Below are 23,141 nucleotides of genomic sequence, written 5' to 3'. Positions count from 1 at the left end.
TCCCGTGACACTTATGAGGGGTCGTAGAGTTCTCTGCATCCCTCTTAAGTAAGTGTCGGACTAACATTCCTCCCCCTTCCCCACCAGATGCAAGGACGTGGCCAGGACAGCTCTTGTCTGTTGGAGGGAGACACATCCTTTATCTTAGAGATAGTAATTAATCACAAATCACTATCTAACAGCAACGGATGAAGGTGGGTCTCCTTCTTAACAACAGTTTGGAGCTCGTACCACCTACGACATTGTTCAACCTGGTTTATGCTATGCTAATTCTGAGAAGCGCTCGACAAAGAAATTCTGTACCGTGGACCCCTGGTAATCTGACCGTTCTTCATCTGAACACTTGTTAGTTTGAACCCCGCAAATCTGCACGCCGTGCAAACCAAAAAAATATGCTTAAACGTCATCTAGCATATGGAATAGAGTAAATAGAAATGGAACGATGCGATACGGAATGCAGAATCAAAACAAAACAGCACATAGGGCTACCAGAAACTCGCTTTTCTGATGGTCGTAGGGTTGCTAGAAGTTCAAATTAAAAAATGAACGAAGTGTCGTTCAGATTAACGGGGGTCCACGGTACACATAATTCTATTTTTCTGGATTTCCCTTATCAGGATGGGTGCAGTAATTTTTAATAAACTCAATTCGGGTTTTACGCGATTTTTTTGGCGTAGGACTACGTCTGTGATTTCTATATTGGGGTACACTTTGTAAAAACTGAAAATGGAACATGCAACGAAATTATGAAAGAATTTGAACGTTAATTACTCAGCTGCCTCTGGACCAATTTCAATAATTTTATCACCATTCGATCAGTAATATTTCTACGCATCGATAGTCCAACTGTTGATTTTCAACAAGAAACTATTGAAAAAGTGACAGATGTCAAGCTTTGTCCAAAAGCGTCGAAAGAATCAACAAATCCACCAATTACGTACATGCTGCTTCCCCAACACAGACATCAGAGAACCGCTTCTAGGCGAAAAATGTCGATGTAGTATTGCTGCTTCCCCAATACTCATCGTTAGTAGACGAAACAAGTCGAATTGGCATTCGCCTCTGATCTTCGGGCGTATGCGAATAGCGAGGATGAAATTGCGTAACATTTTGCACACTCATCGCCATATTCAGAACCACACGCCCTCAAAGACCACACAAAATGCTCTATAAAGTTGTAATCTTGTAACCAAACTTGAAATCAGGGGTGCAAGTGATTTTGATCGATTCCCTTCATCAACTTTATGTTTCGTTTATTCATACGTTTGTTGTTCTGGATGATAGAAGAGCATAGCAGAAATAGTGCGAAATAGGTTAGTGGAGCCATGGTCATCAAAAGAAGAACTCGATGAAGAGAAATTACTTTCAACCCTTTGCTTCTAAGCCCCTTAGCTCAGTCGTCGTCTTAGCAATGAAAACTAGCATCGCACCGCTTTTGGTTCTTGGGTTGCACTTGCTGGTTGCAATTCTACAGTTCGACATCGATACGACAGTTTAACAGGAAAAACTAGAAAGGGGAGGAGCTTTAGCTGGGCGGACAGTGATATTCTGCGACCTGCCAACCTGTCGCAGACACCAGTTCAGCAGCAGACGGGCCGAGACTCTTGCGAGTGCCCAATCCCAAAAAGGCTTTAAGCCTGTACAACCATCGGCCCTTTTCAGGGTCACCAAGATTTTCCAAAAGAGTTAAATTTCTGAACATGTCCTAACTGAAATTCATACCAAAAGGTTCTTTTCAGGGAAATCATAGTCATACTAAAGAGTATATTTACATAGAGAGAATCCCGCTCAAATTCCTATTCATACACAAAACACAAGCTCTTGCTGCAGTTAACAAATAGCATTTATTATACAAGATCACGTAGTCCTACGTCACCATTGCGTACAACCCCATAGGACTGTCCCTTGTAGGTTTTCGCCTCTATTATTGATCGTGTGATCTTAATTTGCAACCTAATAGAATGCAACTTGTTCCAAAAAATCACAAAACAAATCAAAGCAAAATCAGGTGGTAATTAAAAATGCTGTACCTATCCTGCATGAGGCAATATTTAGCAAACTTAAGAGAAATTTTGATAATCTTGTAGAAACTCGGGCAACTTCGCTGTAGTTCAGGGATTTTTCTTTAACTCCATCGAACTTTGTAAAACTTCGTAAAACTTTGCCAATGTTCAGGGGACATCGTAGCAATTCAGGAAATTTAACAGAAATTCGGAGAACTTCAAAGAGCTTCAGAGAATTTTCTTTGTGAAAATTCGCGAAAACTTCGTAGAAGTGGGAACTTTTCACGAGTTTGGGGAACTTTTTAAAGTTTAGAGAACCTTGATTGATTTCAAGAGACTTCATAAAAGTTCCAGGACCTTCTCTTAATAACATTATTACACTACGTTGAAGTTTAATGAAATAGTTTAATGAATTCCGTAGAACTTCAGAAAGTTTTATAAAAGTGCAGTGAACTTTGCAGCAGTTTAGCACTTCGGGAAACGTCGTACAACTTATAAACAAATAAACAAAACTTAATAGAAGTACAGGTAAGTTTGTAAAAGTAAAAATTGTATAAATTCAGGAGAGTTCGTAGAAGTTCATCAACCTCCATAGAATTTTATGGATCTTCGTATCAGTTCAGGAAACTTTGCAGCTATCGCCAACATGTTTTAGAAAATTCTTAGAAAAGGTACAGGTTCTTTCCGAAAGTTTGGAGAAGTTGATGGATGTTATGAGACCGAAACAAATGATGGATATTAAGAAATTCAGAGAACTTTGTAGAAAGTCAGATATTTTTTGAAGGTAAACGAATTTTATAGATGCTCACGGAACATTGTATGAATTATATTTGTATAATTTGTACAAGTTCAGCAAACTTGGCAAAAGTTCAGTTGTACCTAGCTATCGAAAAATGAAAAGTTGTAAGCTATGGAAAATTATTAGAAGTACTGGGAACTTCGTAGAAGTTGGTGGAAATTCGTGGGAGTTGGTTGAACATTAAGCATGTTCAGTGACTCAGTGAACTTCAGATAATAATCTCAAAGGGTTGGAAAGACGTTCAGAATTTTAGAGAACTTTGTTGATATTCATGGATTTTCAAGACTTTTCATGTTGATCATGTACTGTTCTGCAGATCTGCAACTGTTCAAAAATTCAAGTGACGTCTTTCAGATATCCTGGGACGGAACCCGACAATCGAACTTGCTGTTCTTCTTGATATTTGTTATGCATGCCTAATGAATGTTTCAACTTCAAATAACTAAATTTCTTCGTCACTAGCTACGCAAAACCGAATTCCAATTTATCTGAACGAACTTATCTTTTGGAAATCTAAAAAACTGCATTTGACTGTGAATTCCTACCGCAGTTTAGCGCCTTGCATTCCATTGTTGCTGTTAGATTATTAACACAACCTAAAACAAAAAGCAATACGTATTGTTACGCAATTGACTACCCTTTTCATTCACAACATCAACATCAACATGAAAACAATTGACACTTCGTTGATTTCGGCATTCCTGCCAATCAGATAAGTGTGTTCCCTTTATCCTCCTATTGCTACGATTGCTACTGTCAAATCGAAATCGCTACCCGATTGTCAAGTCCCGTCCAGGCAGATATCCTTCCAGGACGGAAGTTTGATTAGAGAGTATTTAAAAGTTCAAATAATTTTAATTATGGCTCCAGATAGTCTCCCAAGGTTGCTGGTAGATCAGATATATTTGAAAGATCTCCTGATCCTAATTTTCAACAAAGCCTTCTGGTTAATTTTTCAAGTCTTCAGGTTGATTAGGATAGATATATGAAGATTGGTAACTGTTCAAAAATTAAATTGGCTCTCTCGAGGTGGCAGATCGGTCAGAAAGTATTGGAAAGATCTCCAGCTGATCGAAGAATTTAATAATTTAATAATAGATATTTCTCAAAGCTTCAGGCTGATCAAGTATTATTGTGATGATATTCTCCCAAAATGGCACGTAGGAAGTATTCAAAAGATCAGCAACTAATCGACAATTTCAGTGTAGTCCTGTGGATATTCAGGTCAATCAAGTATTATTCTGATATACAGGGTGCTCGGTTCCTTAGTGCAAATAATTTAAGGGTCGATAGAAAATCATATTTGAAGTAAAAAATTGTTCTACGCATATGATCAAATCTCAAAGATTACTGAGTTATTGAACGTTTTCTGTTTTGGTCTATGCTTGCCATAAATTGGCTCTAACTCAAAAACTCTGCCATTTAGCACAAAACTCTTGCATCTATTTGACAGCTTGGTAAATTTCCTACTTAATAGTGTCATTTCTACTTTAAGTAAGCTGCATTGAGACACATTTGGTCCGATTTTGGTTCATTATTCAGATTCGTCATTTTCAAGAAGCAATGATGTAAAAATGTTCATTTCTATACAGACCTGGAAAAAGAGCCTATCTGCTTTGATCGATTCTCTTCATTGACTTTCTCTTTTGATAACCACGGCTATGAAAACAGTTTTCGTGCTATTTTTGCCACATGCATGATAAAGGAGGTTCTTATGTATCGTCCAAAAATTCAAATACATCAGGGAATGTTGTTGCAGCTGATTTATTAACGAAAGAGAAAGTCGATGAAGAGAAACGATCAAAGCATATAGGCTCTTTTTCCAGCTCTGTATAGATTTCTTTATCAAAAATCTTTATATGCCAGCTTAAAATAAAAAATATCCTTCGGAAGCCTTCTTCAGTCAACTTCGCAAAACATGAAATGTCTTCAAAATGTCTGCAAGAATAAATGCCTTAATATAATTTTAAATATCTTCAAATAAATATTGCCCAAATCCTGGGATGATGGAAACCGCTGGGAACTGGAAGCTCTAAAGCGGGCATCAATTTCTATGCTTATCGTTTACTTTGGTATATCATTCTTTAGATTGATGATCTTCTGCTTTTATACAGTGGTTAAAGAATTTCCGCAAACGGATTTGCTAAACAATCTTCTAGAATTTACATACATAATAGCCCTCTAAAATGTAGTTGTTAGCAAACAAAATCATCCCACAATTATGGAACACTTTCATCTGATTAACAACATAAAAATCTCAAATGACTGTCACAAAGTCACCGCAAGTGACGGTCGACAGTCGCAAGAAACGGCACACCAAATAATGCCCAGAGCGCAGTGAGAATATGTATGGTGATAAGAGAATACTCTTCTCGAGGTCTTGCCTTGATGTTGGTGTTGGTCGCTTCGTTGGTACTGCTGCTACTGGAGCTTCGAACGACGACAGCTACGACGATGATAAAGAAGAAAAGCGCGACTCCACTTTGATCAGCAATAATAGCAAAGTTGCAGCTCAACTATGGCCAGCACTAGCCGAATCACGTCTTTTGATCCCGAAAGTTGATTTCTGCACTTTAGCACTCACTCGCTCACTATTTCCTGGAGGTATTCCTTTGATCACTGGGCGAAAATCTCCACTACCATTCACTGGCTGTATTGTTAGCATACACAAACTGCATCCGATTTGTTTCCATTCAACGAAACGAAGACGGCGACGACGACGACGACGCGCTCGAAATCGATTTCCGTGAGACCAGACGCAGCATGCTGGGCAATTTTTTCAGCTTCTCCAACAACACCAACCACGAAAGCACTAACTTTTCCGATTCGCGTTCGCCTTGACGAGATCGAGATGAGGGGGCAACAACACAAATGCACCGCAAAATGGTTCCTTCCTTGAAAGGATGCTCAAGAATTGATGAAGGTGAAAAGAACTATTTTTCTCTACTTGGGGACACAGCACAGGAACGGCTTTCCTTGCGCTTGGCAAAACACACCGAGCTCACTCTACTGGTTGGTGCTACTCTGTTCGTCACTGACGGACTGACTGGTGATAAACTGAGAGCTGGTGACTGGTTTGGTGATTATTTTTCCCACAGCTTCAGACACTGCCAGAGAAGGGGAGAGAAAACCAGAAGGTTCACAGAGAGTGAGAGTGGGCTATGCGTCAACCACCCAGATTGAGAGAAAGTGAGAGGCTCCGCAAATCTCTCGCAGATTTTCACTGAGATTGAGATTTGCAGAGCGAGCATGTCTGGTCGATGCAGTGTTGCCAGGAATCGGGATCCCGGGTTACATGCGGATACGGAGCCCAATGACCCGTTCCAACGATGTTGTTCTGATGATGATGGGTGCATTTGTTGGATGTGTGTTGTAAAGAGATCCCTTTCTCAACCGTTTGTTCGGTAGATTTATATTCGTTCCTAACGAGGATGTGCGGGTAATGGAGAGCGAAGAAGACACGAAGAAGAAGAGCTTGGGAAAGTTGCGGAACTTTCTACGGATTGTGTGCTTCATATTATGCGGGGTGTCTGCAATCTGATGTTTCTTGATTGCCCCATACGGTTCTATTTAGGGTAAATTAACTAACATCGCATTTGAGTACATATTATAGCATCGACGGACGGGATTGTACTCGATTGATGATATTGAGCATTTAGTTGCGGTTGAAATTTGGTTACTCTGAAATATCCAGAGAACCTGGAGAAATTTGTTGTGAGTGATTCAATTCAATGCAGGTTCCAACCTAGCACACTTTCGTGGCAAAAAGTTCCAGCCACAATCAAATGACGATGTTAAGAATGACGAATTTGACAAAACTTTAACCTTCGTAATACGTTAGGGTTATATTGATCCGGATTTCACCCATGTCAAAGACAGTAATTTTACATTATCAGATTAGTTCCAGAGTTGCGAGCAAGGGGCAAGACAGCTCCTAATCATGAGCAATTTCAGAGTTGCTTTTGAGGCACCTCGAGTAACTCACATTGCTCAGTGAGCAAGATCGCTGCCATTTGCTTTCTCACTTTTCGCATCACAGCAACATTTGAAGGTGCACCTTCATGCGAAGCCGAAAAGTTACTGTCAAATAAAACAACAATAAAAGCGGAACTCGGAGACGCTTAAATCATCTCAGTTTAATAACCTTCGTTCGATCCTTACCAACCGTGAACGTGAAAGGAACCTGCTGCAACCCTACACTTACGACGGTCGAATGCTTATCTAGTTGATGTGATAGAAAAACCCGATCTGCCTGACCAAATACTCAAAATCGATACTCGTCGAAGCAATCCCGTCCCATCGCTTGACGAACTGCCGTTGGATGGAACTGCGAACCGAGCTCTGAATTATCACGGCGCCGTTCCGCTGACGGTTGACATCCATCCTTGCTTTTGGTGCTTTTACTGCACCTTCCGGATGGTCGTGATTCGGTCCCGTTTTTGCTATACACCACCGAGATTTTGCTGCGGCCGTCGACCGAAGTCTCCAGGAGAAAGTCGACGAAGAGAATCTGTCAGCTTGAGTTGTGCTTCGTCTTCCTGGCGGGTTTTCACTTCGGTTTCGTCCGATAGATCGTTAATGGGTATGAAGTTCAAACGAGGATCGCACTCACCGAAAATAGCAGCTACTTCATCGTCATCCTCCTCTTCGGCTTCGGCAGTGGCAGCGGCTGCACTGATGCTCTGGATGAACATTCCACGGGGTAATGGTTTGTAGCGTTGCCTTCGGAGCTGGTATTGGGTGTGAATCGGTTGTTGCCCCACCGGAAGATATTTTCTATACCGAAAACTGTGGCGGCGGGTGCCGTTGGAGGGGCCATGGTTGAAATATTACTCACTATTCTATCCAACGGGAATGTTAGTCGAAAGGGGATCGCCGTTAGTTATTACCACATTGACTGGTGATGCCTTTTCCAATAGGACTGCGGTTACAACTGGAGAAACCTAAGATGATGGGATCGCTGTATTATAGGTGGAATTTCAGATGTTTAGAAGAATATTGGAGAGTTTTTTTGATCAGAGATGATCCTTTCGGAGTGACGACTGGGAATGGTTGCTGAGGAGAAAGCACAACCCTTAAAGCTGGTTGGAAGTGTAGGGTGTTATTGGTAGTAAGCAGGCACCGGCACAGGTTCTTCCATAATATTCCAGTTATTCGAAAGGCTCAGAATACACTTGGGATTCCTTTATTTACTAACAAAACTGACGTCTAATATGAGATGTATATGTTTGCAAAGAGTAAACGGAGTAGGCAGAGAAGATATTGAGGAACATTTAGTTACTCGCGAGTTACTCGCGAGTTACTCGCTGCAAACAAGCAACTCAGAGTAAACTTGTCTCACCCCTTGGTTGCGAGCTTCGACAAAGTTGATCAGTATGTGAAATGTTGTTATTTTGCATTATCACTGTTGGATCTCAACAATCATTGGACACGCAATCCAATCAGAGTAACATTTGAATTAAATATTTGTCACCTGACGATTCATTCCGAAGTAGGCTTCCAATAAAGATAGACTTGTTACAACCACTCAGATCATTTTATTCCGGAAGTACCGGACATAACAATTGGCAACGAGGATTCAAGAACCAGAGATCTTCAGGAAGCAAAATGAAATCACCACCGAGAAGTCGTACATTCGGTACGCAGATCTCTTTGATTCGGATGCCAGGAACCTGGAAGATGCGGCCAAAGTATGACAGCTGCTGAGGAACTTGGATACACCGTCACACACCCGGTAGACTAATTACATTTTGCCGAAGCTTCCAAAAGACGTCGAACTCGCTGACACAGTCGAAACCCTTAGGAAGATATTCGGATCGTAAACCTCGATCTTCAACAAGCGATATCAGTGCCTGCAGCTGGTGGAATCTGAAGCAGAAGACATTACCAGCTACGGAGGTAAAGTCAACAGTGCTTGCGAGGATTTCGATTTCAAGAACGTGAAGATTGTCCAATTCAAATGCTTGGTGTTCGTCGGCGGTCTCAAAACGCCAGGCTACTCTCTCCCGGATCAAAGCTGAAACACCAGAAGCTCCCGTTACTCTCCAAAATCTGATCGACGACTATCAACGACTCATTAATCTTAAGGCGGTCACATCTATGATCGACGCGTCAATCAAGCTCATAAGGAAGGGAAATTCTCGACAACAGCAGTCTTCGAAGACTAAATCCTTGTTGACAATGCAGCCAGATGCACTATGTTCGGGTTTTTTTTTTTTCCTTTGGTTTGTTTTTTACGTCGATCTTGTTTTCCGTGCTGAGCACCAATGCTACCGACGTGCCAGGAAGGCAGCTCCCACACCTGGACCCTACCTATCGACCCATCAACTCATGAACCGGGGACCAACGGCTTTACTTCCCTTCCGAAGGAAGGCGTGATCAGAGATGTTATGCCTCAGAACATCCCGGCGGCGCCGACTGGGATTGAACCCAGGCCTGCTGGGGTGAGAGGTAATCACGCTTACCACTACACCACCGGCGCCGTTCTATGTTCGGGTTTGTCCAAAATCAGTTCAACCTGTTGAGGAGAAGAAGTCATCAATCAAATCAAGCAAATCTTAGAAGGCTAAGTCCCGAGCCGGATACATCGTAAATCACATCGCTCAACACTCCAGCAAGTGGAAGGCTTTGCCCACTTTCATCAAAGGCGTGGCAACTAAGCTGCAACTGGACACAGCAAGCGACATCACGGTAATTTCAAAGCAAACCTGGATCTGTCTAGGTAAACCTACGATCAAGGGCCAACTATTAAAGCAATTAATGCGTCGGGCAAGCCACTCCATTTGATGGTTGACTGGAACTCAACGCGAAGTGAGCATCAACGTCAAAATTGCTCAAGAAAGATGTTTCATCACAAGTTCCCTTTGATACGGCAATCAAGTGAGGCTGAAAACGATCGATCAGCAAGTTCGTGAATTCCAAGCGAAGCACGTGGACGATTTCAACAATTCATTGGGACACTGCAAGAAAATCAAAGTTTTCTGTCCCAAACGGCCAGTTCCCTTCAATACAATTCCATTGGTCGATGCCGAACTCACACGGTTGGAAATGCTGAACATCATCGAGCCAGTCGACTTCCCCGAATGAGCTGCTCCTATCGTGACGGTACGAAAGCCGAACGGCCGAGTCCGCATCTGTGCGGATTACTCGACAGGACTCAACGAGGCATTGGAGCCTAACCATTATCCACTTTCTACACCGGAGGAAATTTTCGCTCAACTCCATGGCTGCACCGCTTTCAGCATCATCGACCTTTCCGATGCGCAATTATGGACAACCTGAAAAGGAGGCACTTGCGTTAGTCTATGCGGTGACGAAATTCCACAAATATTTGCTCGGACGTCATTTCACGCTGCTGACCGACCATAAGTCACTGCTGTCCATCTTCGGTTCTAAGAAGGGCATACCGCTACACACTGCGAACAGGCTGCAACGCTGAGCTCTTACAATGCTTAACTACGACTTCGAGATTCAGCATGTATCTACGAACGATTTCGGATGTGCAGATTTGTTGTCCCGGCTGATCGACCAAACCAACCAACCAGAGGAAGAATTTGCAATCACAGCACTCACTCTGGAAGAAAATTTATCAAGCATTCTTTCCGACACAACAGAAAAGGTTCCGGTTTCATTCGCAGCACATCCGTGACGGTTGGCCTGTCTGCATCAAGAATCGCTGCGCTGTAGTTCAACTTTACTACCACAGACGTAAATCACTCAGCCTAGTTGATGGGTGCGTGATGTTCGGCGACAGGGATTTTGCAACAATTCCATCGACGTCATCCAGGAATGGTACGTAAAATTAAGAATTACGTCAAACGCTGCACAACGTGTTCAACTGCTGAAAAGACACCAACCAAGATGAGTTGGAATCGTGGTTCATTCCTTCTAAACCATGGTCCAGGATTCACATTGACTACGCAGGTCCAGTAGATACTACCCCTACTCCAAATGGCGTGAGGTGTACGCAACCAAATTTACGACATCGAAAACCACCATCAAGCTGCTGAATCAATCCTTCGCAACGTTCGGCGTTCCAAACGTAATCGTGTCTGACAACGGCACCCAGTTTTCAAGTCATGTATTTCAAGATTTCTGCACCAGTAAAGGGATCCACCTTATTTGCATTGCTCCGTCAAACGGGCTTGCCGAAAGATTCGTGGACACATTGAAGAGAAGCCTCCGGAAAATTCGGTCAGGAGGAGAAACGCTTCAGGAAGCACTAAACACTTTCCTGCAAGTCTATCACTCTACACCAAATGGCAATCTGGATGGCAAATCTCCAGCAGAGATGATATTTGGAAGACCACTTCGTACCATATCTTCAATGTTCAAACCGACCGAACGTGGCACCATATCCAGAGACAGGAAGAAACAGAATGACGCTTTCGACCAAAGGCACGGCAGGTTTTCAGCACGGTAATTTCGTATATTTCAAGGTACATCCAGCGAATTCTTGGCAGTGGAAACCAGCAACCGTAATCGAGAAGATAGGAACCGTCAACTACAATGAATTCCTTAAAGATCCACATCGTCTGATATGGTCGCACGCCAACCAGCTGAAAACTCGTGTTCTAGAAAGCAGTCCAACAGTTTATCCGACAGCGCTTTTGATATTCTTCGATGGCTTCGGACTAACATCTCCAATAGTGGTTCCAACTTACGATGTACCTCAAGAGGATCATACAGTTCCGCATGAAGTTGCAGTGCAGTTTGAAGAACCATTTTCGAACAATCTAGATGATTCCAACCTGACGGATGACTTATCGGAAAATGACGCTACCAATAATGAGGAATCCGAAGATGAACAGAAACCAACGACAACTGAAGTAGAAGAACCAGTCCAAAAGGCTACACCAATCCTAGAAAGAGGTCGCGGTGTTAACCAACTTCCAGCCAAGGGGTAAGTCATTGTGTGAAAATTAGATTCGGCACAGCTTGGATAAATCCATCGGCACACCTTTCGCACAATCTCGTAGGCATTGGATTGTTGTTAACAAAATGGGAGCACTGTTGGACAACTGTCATTGAAGTTATGCACAACATTACGTGCTGTTTGACTGACTGAAAAAATCAGACCAGCAGTTCACGAATAGATCTAAACACAAAATGTAGGTTCTAGAGTGGGCTCAAGAGAAAGAGGTAGAAAACTACAGAAGTTATATTCATCATCTTCTATAGCCGGTCTCCAACAATGTTCCCCACCGGTTCCAATTCTTTCCGGCCGCTGATAGACCGTTGCTTTTCACATCACGAAAGGCTGGGTTTCTGGTCTGCCTTTGAGGGCATTATAAAACCCTCAAGCAAAGAATTTTTTTTTAAATTCGCACATCCGCCACTTCCCGCGTCATCCTCGTTCCAATTTATCCTTGAGATTTCAAACCAAAACATTCAAGATGTCAAAAATACTGGGTTGCCGGGATGGGTAATTCACAAACCATCGCAGCTTGCTCTATGACCGGCACAATCAGCACACCTGACAAAAAAGATGACCCAAGATTGGTGTGTGGAGTGATCTACCCCTTGCTTCCAGCCCGGATATTGGATGATGAAACCTTAAGGGGGAAAATGTTGGATCCCAGCAATCATTGGACACGCAATCCAATCAGAGTAACCTTTGAATTAAATATTTGCACCAGGCGATTCATTCCGAATTAGACTTCCAATAAAAATAGACTTGTTACAACCACTGAAGATCAGCTTATTCCGGAAGTACCGGACATAACAATCAGATTAGAGCCAGATCGTGCCGCAAAGATGGTGCTGTAGTCTATCTTTGCAAAATGAAGCTCTAGAGAGTTGCGGTCTTCGGCAAAGTTGTTCAGTATCTGTAATGCTGGTATTTGACATTACAAGATTCGTTTCAAATTGTGCCGCAGAGATGGTGCTGTAGTATATCTTTGCGAAATGAAGCTCTAGAGAGTTGCGGTCTTGGGCAAAGTTGTTCACTATGTCAAAGTCCGTAATTTGACATTATCAGATCAGTTGCAGATTGTGCCACATAAATGGCGCTGCAGTCTATCATTGCGAAATGAAGCTCTAGAGAGTTGCAGTCTTGGAAAAAGTTATTCATAATATAAAATGCGTTTATTTGACATTATCAGATTAGTTCCAGATCATGCCGCAGAGATGGCACTGTAGTTTATCATTGTAAAAATTAAGCTATAGTGAGAAGCAGTCTTCGGCAAAGTTGCTTAGTATGTGAAATGCTGTTTTTTGACATTATCAGTTTAATTCCAGATTGTGCCGCAGAGATGGCGTTATAGTCTATCTTTGCAAAATGAAGCTCTAGAGCAGTGGTGCTCAGCTGAAGATTGCAAGAGACCCATCCCAGCCGGTGGGTCGATGGGGCCACAGACGTCAGAATAGATTCCATCAAGAGGGCGAGTTGCACGGTTGCTCATACCGCTGAAAGCCTCACGACACTGCTTGCCTTGCACACATGATTCACAGATGCCAATGTTCTGTGCATTTTTCATTCAGCACACCTTGTTGGGCCATCGCTTCCAATTCATGCTGACTAATACGGTCCTCGGCAAACAGCTCTATTCGAAAGGGTGTTTCTTCAAAATTGCTGTGTCTCCAGAGAATATAACTTCGATACCGGCTTTCGTCATTTTCTTGACTGACATGAAATTCCCTCGCAGTTCCGGTACAAACAACACGTTCTTGACATTGAACTGCACACCTTTGTTGCTGACAGCGTTGATTTATCCTATCCTCTCAGCTATCATAGCCTGGCTCTCCTTCGCAACCTTGATTTCAACGGGATCGGTCAGCTTGCGTAGGAGTGAGAATACGGACTTGTCACTTACCAGGCGATCAATACAGCCTGAATCCAGTTTAAAAAGGATTTTTCTAGCCTTCTTCTTCGTCCGCATCGTCCAGCATCTGCCATAAAACTTATCGAGTTCTTCACGAAATTCGCTTCGTCTTCGCTTTGCTTACGGCAATCCTTTTTGAGGAGTCCCCGTTCCACAAAATCTTCGCTTAGACTCCTCTGCCGTTGCTTGACTCGTTAAGAAGAGCTGCGACACCAGATCTGCCTCAACCAGGGTAACACCAGCCGTCTTCAACTTCCTCACCAGTCCATCAAACTCCAAGTAGTGGTTTCTCATTTCGGCGACAGCTGCTTCCGGATAAGAGTTTGGCTTGCAACCGATTTCTTAGCGTATGTTGCCTCCAAACCTTCCCACATTAGCTTTGACCTCTAGACAGTCGTCAGCCAGGCAGCTTACCAACAGTGTTTTTCCTTTGCGGTCCTTTTCCAAAAACTTGGTCCTCTCAGCTGCTACCAACTTCTGAGACTCCTGCCGCTTCTAAGAATTGCGGGACTTGAATGACTTCAATAAACCGACGAACACGTTCGTAGATTAACAACTAAGGTTTATTACGTCTGAACTGGTTGAAGTATTGGTTTGGAATGAACTGTTAGGAAAAATAACAGTTCATGGTTGCTATGCTAGTAACAGTAGGGAGCGGGGCGATTGTTACTATGTTAACCAAAATCAATAGTTTTAGCTATTGGAATCGATACGTAGAGAAAAAACCAATCGATTGATGCAAAAATATAGAAAATGTATTATGAAATAGCCGAGTTATAATCGTTCAAAATCTAACCTCTTTTCGTTACATGTTCAATTTTGGTACTCGCAAAGTGTACCCCCAAGTAGAAAACAGCGTCTAAAAACACGGGCAGGACAAGAAAATCCACCGACAAACCGACATGAAACTCCTAAATATTGCACATGTGTTCGGGGCTTAGATAAACTTTCCCGCGAACATGGAGATAGATGTCAGTAGTGTGGTTTGAGCAGAAATTTCATGATAATTTCTATTGGCATTCATGTCGGTTTGTCGGTAGTAAACCTGCGCTTCGATGAAATTTGCCCTAAAAGAGAAGAAATATTCTTGAAAAAAATATGAAATGGGCCAATAAAAAATGAATCATTCAAGTTTATGGAACTTTCCAGTTACAGTGTAGGGAACAAAAAGTGAGGTTAAGGACCGTGTACTGATCTACAGTCCCGTGACGAGCCTTCCATGACCAGCTAAAGAGCGATAGACTGCGAGATTGTACCTTTCGCTTAGCGATTGTGTAAGAGATCGTTAGGTTGCCCAGTCTTCTAGATATGCTGTCTTTGGTCAAATCACAATCCAACGTTTGTAGATATTTCTCGATTACGGGACGCATCAGCTTTTGTAAATAATACATTTGATCGACGATTTGGCGTAACTGGTAGCTCGCCTTCGCATGCTAACACTACCCTCTACCTGATATTGGTGTTAGTATTCGTAGGCGTAGGCGAGCTACCAGTTACGTCAAATCGACGATCAAATGCATTGTTTACAAAAGCTGATACGTCACTTTGAAAAAGTAATCAATATTTCATCATAACGGTGAATTTGAACCCAAAATGGTCGTGTTGGACCAAGAAGCAGTGTGGGCATCGACTGTAGGTGGTGTGGGTATCAAATACAATGTCATTTAGAATCGATTAATTTCAAAAATCAACTTCTGGAAATACAAGATGGAATAAAGTGCTACTGCATATTGCAATGTAGCAATGATCACCGATTTAATCTGAACTTGAAATTGAAGTAGATAAATCCTAACCTAAAAAACACTATCAAACAACTCAAATCAAAAGCTCGTGCCAGTTTGGTTTACCTTCCGAATTATAAAGGGTGATACGGTCAAAATTTGGTCAATATCAACTTGACGTATTTCTTTCAATTTTGCATTTAAAAAACCTGAACACCCCTCATTTTGAAGGTGTGTGTGTGTAGAATGTTGCTCCTATTTTGATTTTGGAATTCACTCTTCAGTTGTCAAAATGCCGTCCAAGCAAGAAGAGCAGCGTATCAAAATTTTGCTCGCGCATCGCGAAAATCCGAGCTACTCGCACGCAAAGTTGGCAAAATCGCTAAAAGTTGCCAAATCAACCGTTACAAATGTAATTAAAGTGTTTGGGGAACGTTTGTCGACAGCCAGGAAGTCTGGATCGGGGGAAAATCGAAAACCGGAAGCCGCTGAGACGACAAAGAGAGTTGCCGGTAGTTTCAAGCGAAACCCTAACCTCTCTCTCCGAGATGCCGCAAATAAGCTGGGTGTATCGTCTACAACCGTGCATCGAGCCAAAAAACGAGCCGGACTATCGACTTACAAGAAGGTAGTGACTCCAAATCGCGATGATAAACAAAATACGACGGCCAAAGCGCGATCCCGGAGGCTGTACACGACGATGCTGACGAAGTTTGACTGCGTGGTAATGGACGACGAAACCTACGTCAAAGCCGACTACAAGCAGCTTCCGGGACAGGAGTTTTATACGGCAAAAGGAAGGGGAAAGGTAGCAGATGTTTTCAAGCACATGAAACTGTCAAAGTTCGCAAAGAAATATCTGGTTTGGCAAGCCATCTGTACCTGTGGCTTGAAAAGCAGCATTTTCATAGCTTCCGGGACTGTCAACCAAGAAATTTACGTGAAAGAGTGTTTGAATAAACGTCTGCTGCCTTTCCTGAAGAAACACGGTTGTTCCGTACTGTTTTGGCCGGATTTGGCATCTTGCCATTACGGTAAAAAGGCCATGGAGTAGTACGCCGCCAACAACGTGCAGGTGGTTCCCAAGGACAAGAACCCTCCCAACACGCCAGAGCTCCGCCCAATTGAGAAATACTGGGCTATTGTCAAGCGGAACCTAAAGAAGACCAAAAAAACTGCTAAGGGCGAGCAGCAGTTCAAGGCAAACTGGCTTTCTGCGGCGAAGAAGGTGGACAAGGTGGCTGTACAAAATCTGATGGCAGGGGTCAAGCGTAAGGCCCGGCAATTCGGATTTGGAAAAGCGGAAGCCTAACTGAATATTTTTCGTGAATTTTATACTAATTGAACTTGAAAAAGAAATTTAATTTGATTTTTTAAATAAACGATTTCACCGATTTACACGCGTTTTCCCTTGACCAAATTTTGACCGTATCACCCTTTAGTATCAATTTGACCTTCAATTGTATTATTGATATGCTTATTGATTCGTTCCACCGGCGCACGCTCTGTTTGATTGATTCATAATCACATCTAGCACCTATCTACTAGCTAGTAGTACCATCCAATGTCGCGTGAACTACGGTTATCGCTTACCTGAAACGAAAACAGAGAGAAATAGAGGGAGCTATAATTATTTGATACTGGAATAATCGTTTAACCGCTAATCGGTGGAACTAATTAGGTAGGTTCAATCGAGATACTAGTACAGAAAACAGGAAGAGTCTTTCCCCAAAAAAAAACCTAGAATCGACCACATCCAGCTACCGATTTAAAAATAAACAAACCCAATTCCTCCTCATCGGTAAAAGATGCACGATGCTTCAGGGAACTCCGCGTGCGGAACGTCGAAAATGATGGATTCCCTACTGGAACAAAAGCAGCAGTAGCTTGGTCCGCCCCCTCACGTACTCGTGCTTCCATGCACAGCTACGTTAAAATGCCAAAAGACATTCATCAAGCATCCGCGTGCACGCTCTAGGCTCTAGCGACGGACGATATGGGTAGTAAATCATCGGGGCGAACCCCGCAGTCCCACCCGCCCCTTCGCACATGCCAATGTCAGAGATAACCTCTAACCTCGAAAGCCTTGCAGCCACCCCACAGTCGGCTGATCGGAACACGAAAGGGAGGCTCGTCCCTCGTGTGGCACGTGGTGAACTGAAAAATTCACTGCTCGAAAAATGCGATGCCATGACATCCTAGCCCAGCCCACTCAAACATCGCGACGACGCACACGACACAATGTAGGCTTGTCAAATGCCACCGTCTGTCACATAAGCTTCACATTTTATGTCAAAGTAAATACGATAAACAACGACCTAACCGGGCAACTAAACTACTCTCTCTCTGTGTGTGTGTGTGTGTGAACAGCTTTCTTCTTCCATTGGTTTCCCCGGAATATCTCAAGGTGAGTTTACCGAAAATATAAATGTTGATACATTGATGATAGGCATTAGCTTTCCGATCGATATGCGTGCGGTTTGTCAAATTTGGCCATGTCAGAAAAAAGCTTTCCAAGATAATCGTTCCATGTCGGACTATGCGACAACGACGACGACGACGACGACGGCTGCCAAAACAAACAAAGCTCGATTCGACAAGCAGGAATGTAAACATGCTGCCGGAAGTCGGGAGTACTGACACTCCCCCATACTCTCTTATCCTAGCCAGCGGGATTGCGAATATGGTTGATTGGTTGGTTGGTAGGATAGAGCACCGAAAACTTGCGGTCGCGTTGATCGTCGTGATGTGCGCCTGCTGCCTGATGGTTCTGTTCCGTGTAGCGTTTTGTGTGCGTTAAGTGCACCAACAAGAAGGTGGCAGGGGAAGAGAGGGAAGGTGCGGAATGGAGTTGTGATGAGATTTCCGTTTGCCGTTGCTTCTTGGAGTTTTGTATGTTTGTGCAAGCTACCGTCCGTCACCCACTCACCTGCCAGACAATCAGTCCTGCCCCTCACAGGGGCAGCAAGTTCGGTAGTCGATACCGTACAAATATTACCGTGTGACACTGACTGAGGTGGTGTGGGGCATTTGATGTTGGCAATGGAGCGCTTGGACTACCGGGAGTCAACCGGAAGACTTCCGTTCAGGTTGGTTTTGAGAGCAAATAGACGATTAACATTGTTTGGACAAGTTTTCGACATTCTCAACAGTGGATATAAGTACCAACCAAGCAAGTCTCAAGTGTCACTTCTACTTCAACTAAACTTAATTAGGTAACTGGTTTTTACACACAGATTTTCTAAGGAAGCTAGGAGAGTTTCTAGGTTATGTTCAGGTAATTTTCAGTGACATTAGGATTTATTAGGAAACACCCTCGAGACTTTTTTCAATACGTTTATTTGGTAAGGTTGAACTGTCTTAAAGAAAACTTTACGGAGCCAAAACCTCTCCATGTCAAAATACACCAAAAATTTCCTCCGACAGAATATTGCTAAACCAACCGATTAAGGAATGTTAGCACTTAACGAAGACTACAAATCAAGAAGACTGGCAACTATTCCCTTCTTCCATACAAATGTCAAACGTCACTGATAACAGCGCCTCTGTCAAACAAAGGTGGAACTTTGAACCACAAGTGTTAGTGAGACTGCTCATAAACAGTGACTGTGTGAGTGACCTAATGTCACCGAAACGAATAATCATAACACGGTACTCGTTGTTGTTTTTGTTTTGCCCTACAAAATTTCACGGCAATTTGTATCCAAATCTCAGCAAGCTGGTGGTTTTCCAACTCCAAACCGAAAAACTTGTCATGGTGGATCAGATACAGGATTGAAACTCGGATCTAGTGAAGGTAACTTTTACTTGTGAACGAGGAACCGAAATATTGTTTATTTTGCCTGTTCAAAGCAATCAATTATAAGGAATTGGAAGCTTCCATCACCATTGAATGAACTACCGTCATTCGGATACTGCTAAAAATGCAAGGATTCAAAAAGAAGAACGATCCGGTACCTACATAACGATCCAACGGAAGGCGTAGCAGGTTCTAATGTTGGAGAAAATGAATATAAAAGGTTGAAAGTGTCGGATTGGCCAGTTACATTCAAATGGTCAGCGAGTACTGTGCTAAATTGCCAAGCGTCACAACTTAACTCCCCCCGTTATTACTAGGTGTCAAAGCCGTGCGGAACGGGCATGCATTTTACTAATGCACCATACGAATGCCCATAAATGCATCACTAAAGGGCTTAGAAAAAGTGGAAGATAATTCTGAGATTAATGATCGAGGAAAGTCCCACCAGTTTTAATTTTCAAAACAAATTTACGTACGCATCTGTTCAATTTCAGCTGGAATTTCACTCGTTGTCAGCATAAAGCAATAAAAGAAACGTTCCACTTTTTACAACAATCATAACAAAACCTATAACTGACAGCTAATTATTTCTACCTATGTGTGTGGATGCACTTGTGAATTAACACACACCATCATACACGGGTTCCACTTTTGCTCAGAAGAGGCGTTGCCGTTACTGTCTCCTGATTTTTTGGCAGCGTTGCCAGTCTTCTTGATTTGTAGTTTTCGCACTCAACCAAACTGTTGGTGCAGAAAATGGATTAATCCGCAACTTTGGATATAGCTTGTATCGTTCTTACTGGTTGTTATAATTGCTGCCCTGTTCATTATCGCCAAATTGGCAGTGTTACAACAATACTCCGCTCAATACTCCTATGTGACTAGACTACCATGCGTATCCATTGAAACATATTGCGCCCTCTGTCTACAAACTATGAAAACCATAATAAACAAATATGTTCAAAGGTTTTCAAAACAAAATACCGATTTTTCAATATTGTTGTATTTTCCTTGAAACGTATTTTTAATTACCTTTCACTGGATATTTTGATCTTTGAAATTGGCTTAGTGGTTCGAAACTTATGGATTTTTGAAGAAATTATTTTTTGAAAAAATCGATTGTTTGGACACCCTAACATGGAAATGGTCACCCTAATGACAAAGTGAAAAAATAATGGTCTAATATTTTGTGATAAAGAACCAAACTACAATTTTTTTCGAAATTCTGAGCACCACTATATTGTTTTGCTATATTATCAAAATATTCATCTTGATAACTTGGCTCTGTAAGGTTTATTAGATTGAGCCTTTACAAATAAAATAATCAAAAAAAAAATCATCCATTGTTCATGACTACAGCCATAAACAGCCATACAAATTCACTCGGAAGCATTTGGCCAGAAAGACTTCTCCAGAGGACAACATCAATTCATGCCAAATTAGCACAAAGAATAACACCAGGAAGCTACGGGTAGATGACGAAGATTATAACCAAGGACTGGTCAAGTTTTGTGCATCTGATGAAGATTATGAAGATATTCTGGTGATTTCAGCGTCAGACTCTGGAGCAACAACTGAAAAGGGCGTATCAACATTTTATGGCAGCTTCAAACATATTCTGTCAAATTAAGTGAAGCTAACGTACTTCAGGAAATTCGGCTCATTCCAGGAAAGTTCTACCCGTAAAAATTCTACGAATTTCAGGAAAGTTCTGTGAACAAACCTAAAGGTTTAGTAAAGTTCAGAGGCCTTTCGTGAACTTTAGAAACATTCTGCGAACTTCGAAAAATTTAGTGAATTTAAGATAATTTTATCTCTAGCGAAGTCTATGAACTTCAGAAAAAAATCTATGAGATTCAGGGAAGTCTGTAGGTTTCTGAAAATTCTTCAACTTTGAAATTATTCTGCCAACAATTTCTTTCGAAAAAATCTGTGAGTTTCCTACACACTTAGATTGATCGGTGGTGCCCATCTCAAAAAATCTAAGTGTGTTACAGTGCACTACAACAAGGAAGTTCTAAAAGGTTCCCTGAAGTTCGCTTAAGTTTCCTGAAGCTACCAGAATTTGTTTTGAAATTCGTAGAATTGAATAGATCTCAGATTTTTTCTTAATTTCACAAAATTTTCCTGAAGGGTTTAGAATTTATATGGAGATCGCAGATTTTTTTGTCCAATGGCGAGCTGACCTTTTTCTATGTTCGCAGAATATTCCTGAAATTTGAAATTTTTATAAAATATATTATAAAATTTTGCAAACTTCAGAAATATTCTGCGAACATCAAAAAAGGTCAGCTCACTATTGGACAAAAATCTGCAAATTCCACATAAATTCTAAACCTTTCAGGACAATTTTGTGAAATTAAGAAAAAAAATCTGAGATCTACAGGAAAGTTCAATGAACTTCAAGAAAATTCTACGAATTTCAAAAAAAAAATCTGGTGGCTTCAGGAAAGTTTAGCGAACTTCAGGGAACTTCGGGAATATTATGAAAACTTCTGAAATTTTTAATGAACTGCTGTGAAAATTTTGAAAAATTCAGAAAATTTTTATTAACTAGAATAAAGTTCTGCAAGCTGCAGGAAAGTTCAGCATATTTTTGGAAAATTCTGCACATTTCAGGGAAAATCTGGCAAACTTCAGGAAACTCTGTAAACTCTATGAAACTTCCGAAAATTGTACTCAATTAAACCAGTTGACGTCTACTTGAACTACTTGAACGTATTGAACAGACGCATTTGAGTTTAGAGCAGAGTTAAAACAAATAAGTGTTTTGAGCCACTGGACAAAGTTCGAAAGGCATCGCGCCTAAAGGTGCGTTCCCCGTGGAATCTGGTCATTCCATCACGAATATGGACGACTATCGCAAGGACTCCCTTTACCTAGACTTCAGCGGCATGGCAACCCGTCCCAAACTAGACAAAGTTTTCGAGCTCATCAGCAAAAAAATCCAGCTAGACATGACCAAAGTCAACTGCATCCAGCCTAGTATGTCTAAGGCACGAGTCATAATTGAACTAAAGTCGCAAGCATATGTGGAAGAGCTAGTAGCAATGCATAGTCTGAAGCATTCACTAGAATTAAAAAAACAAAGAGTATGCTATACCACTTGTCCCATATGACAATGCAATTGAGGTTAGGGTAGCGGACTTACCATCTTACATCTCCACTGACACAGTAGCCAAGCATCTAGCACCATATGGTGAAGTTCTCTCAACAAAAGATGAGGAATGGAAACATTTTTGGCCTGGTTTACCCACTGGAGTGCGACTTGCACGTATGCGAATACAAAAACAGATTCCATCGTACATTCCGATGACCACTCATACTGCCTTTATCACTTACCGAAATCAAATTCGCACCTGCCGGTACTGTGTACGACCTTTACACGTCGGACGCACTTGTAATGAGGTAAGCAAGGAATTAGGATACGACATCAACAGCCATCTTACTGTAGCACAAGTTGTACAAGGGATTGTCCCACCATCATCAACTTCGCAAACAAATGCTTTACCGCCATCATCCATTGCTCAAGATACGACAAATGAAATGCAAACTTCCGATGGAGAAACAGATGTCAGCATACACAAAACTATCGTCACTGCAATAACTGATTCCATAATGGCAACTGCCGAAAAGGAATTAAGCAGACCGTCTTCTCTTTCCCGTCATCCAACGGTAGAACGCACTAAAGTAGCTAATACGAGCAGAACTAGTTCACCATTCAGTAATGAAAGAGCACACACCAATCCAGACCACACTACTGACTTCCACATTTCTGATGACGACGAAGAAGTAATAAACGCATCGCCTTCCGATCTCAACAAACCTCAGAAATCTCCGAAAAACCCTTTTTGGAGGTACAGCGCAAAAGCAGGAGGAAAACCAATAACTCTTCTTCCCGGTAAGCTTGCAACGAGTATATGTCATGCCGAAGCAAAACAAGATATTACCACCTTTCTCAAAAAATTTTTACAATTATCATTCACAACATTACGA

General features: G+C 41.9%; 1 protein-coding gene across 10 annotated transcripts in view; it reads right to left on the bottom strand.

The window, feature by feature from the left end:
- The window catches only part of CaMKII (Calcium/calmodulin-dependent protein kinase II), a 173,516-nt gene that overhangs the window by 39,796 nt on the left and 110,579 nt on the right, over positions 1–23,141 (bottom strand). The window contains exon 1 of one of the 10 annotated variants that reach the window (XM_065219325.1): positions 5,187–5,873. The exons of the other annotated variants lie outside the window; for them this stretch is intronic. The gene's annotated coding sequence lies outside the window, so the exon portion shown is untranslated. Of the gene's footprint in view, positions 1–5,186; positions 5,874–23,141 lie in introns of those variants that run through there. 10 annotated transcript variants of the gene reach the window in all.

The sequence above is a fragment of the Ochlerotatus camptorhynchus genome, unplaced genomic scaffold (assembly GCF_037179485.1).
Source record: "Ochlerotatus camptorhynchus isolate MF236.1 unplaced genomic scaffold, CSIRO-AGI_Acam_v1.1 ptg000102l, whole genome shotgun sequence".
Lineage (NCBI taxonomy): Eukaryota > Metazoa > Arthropoda > Insecta > Diptera > Culicidae > Ochlerotatus > Ochlerotatus camptorhynchus.
Note: the sequence above shows the minus strand (reverse complement) of the source record. Positions and strands in the feature narration are given on the sequence as shown.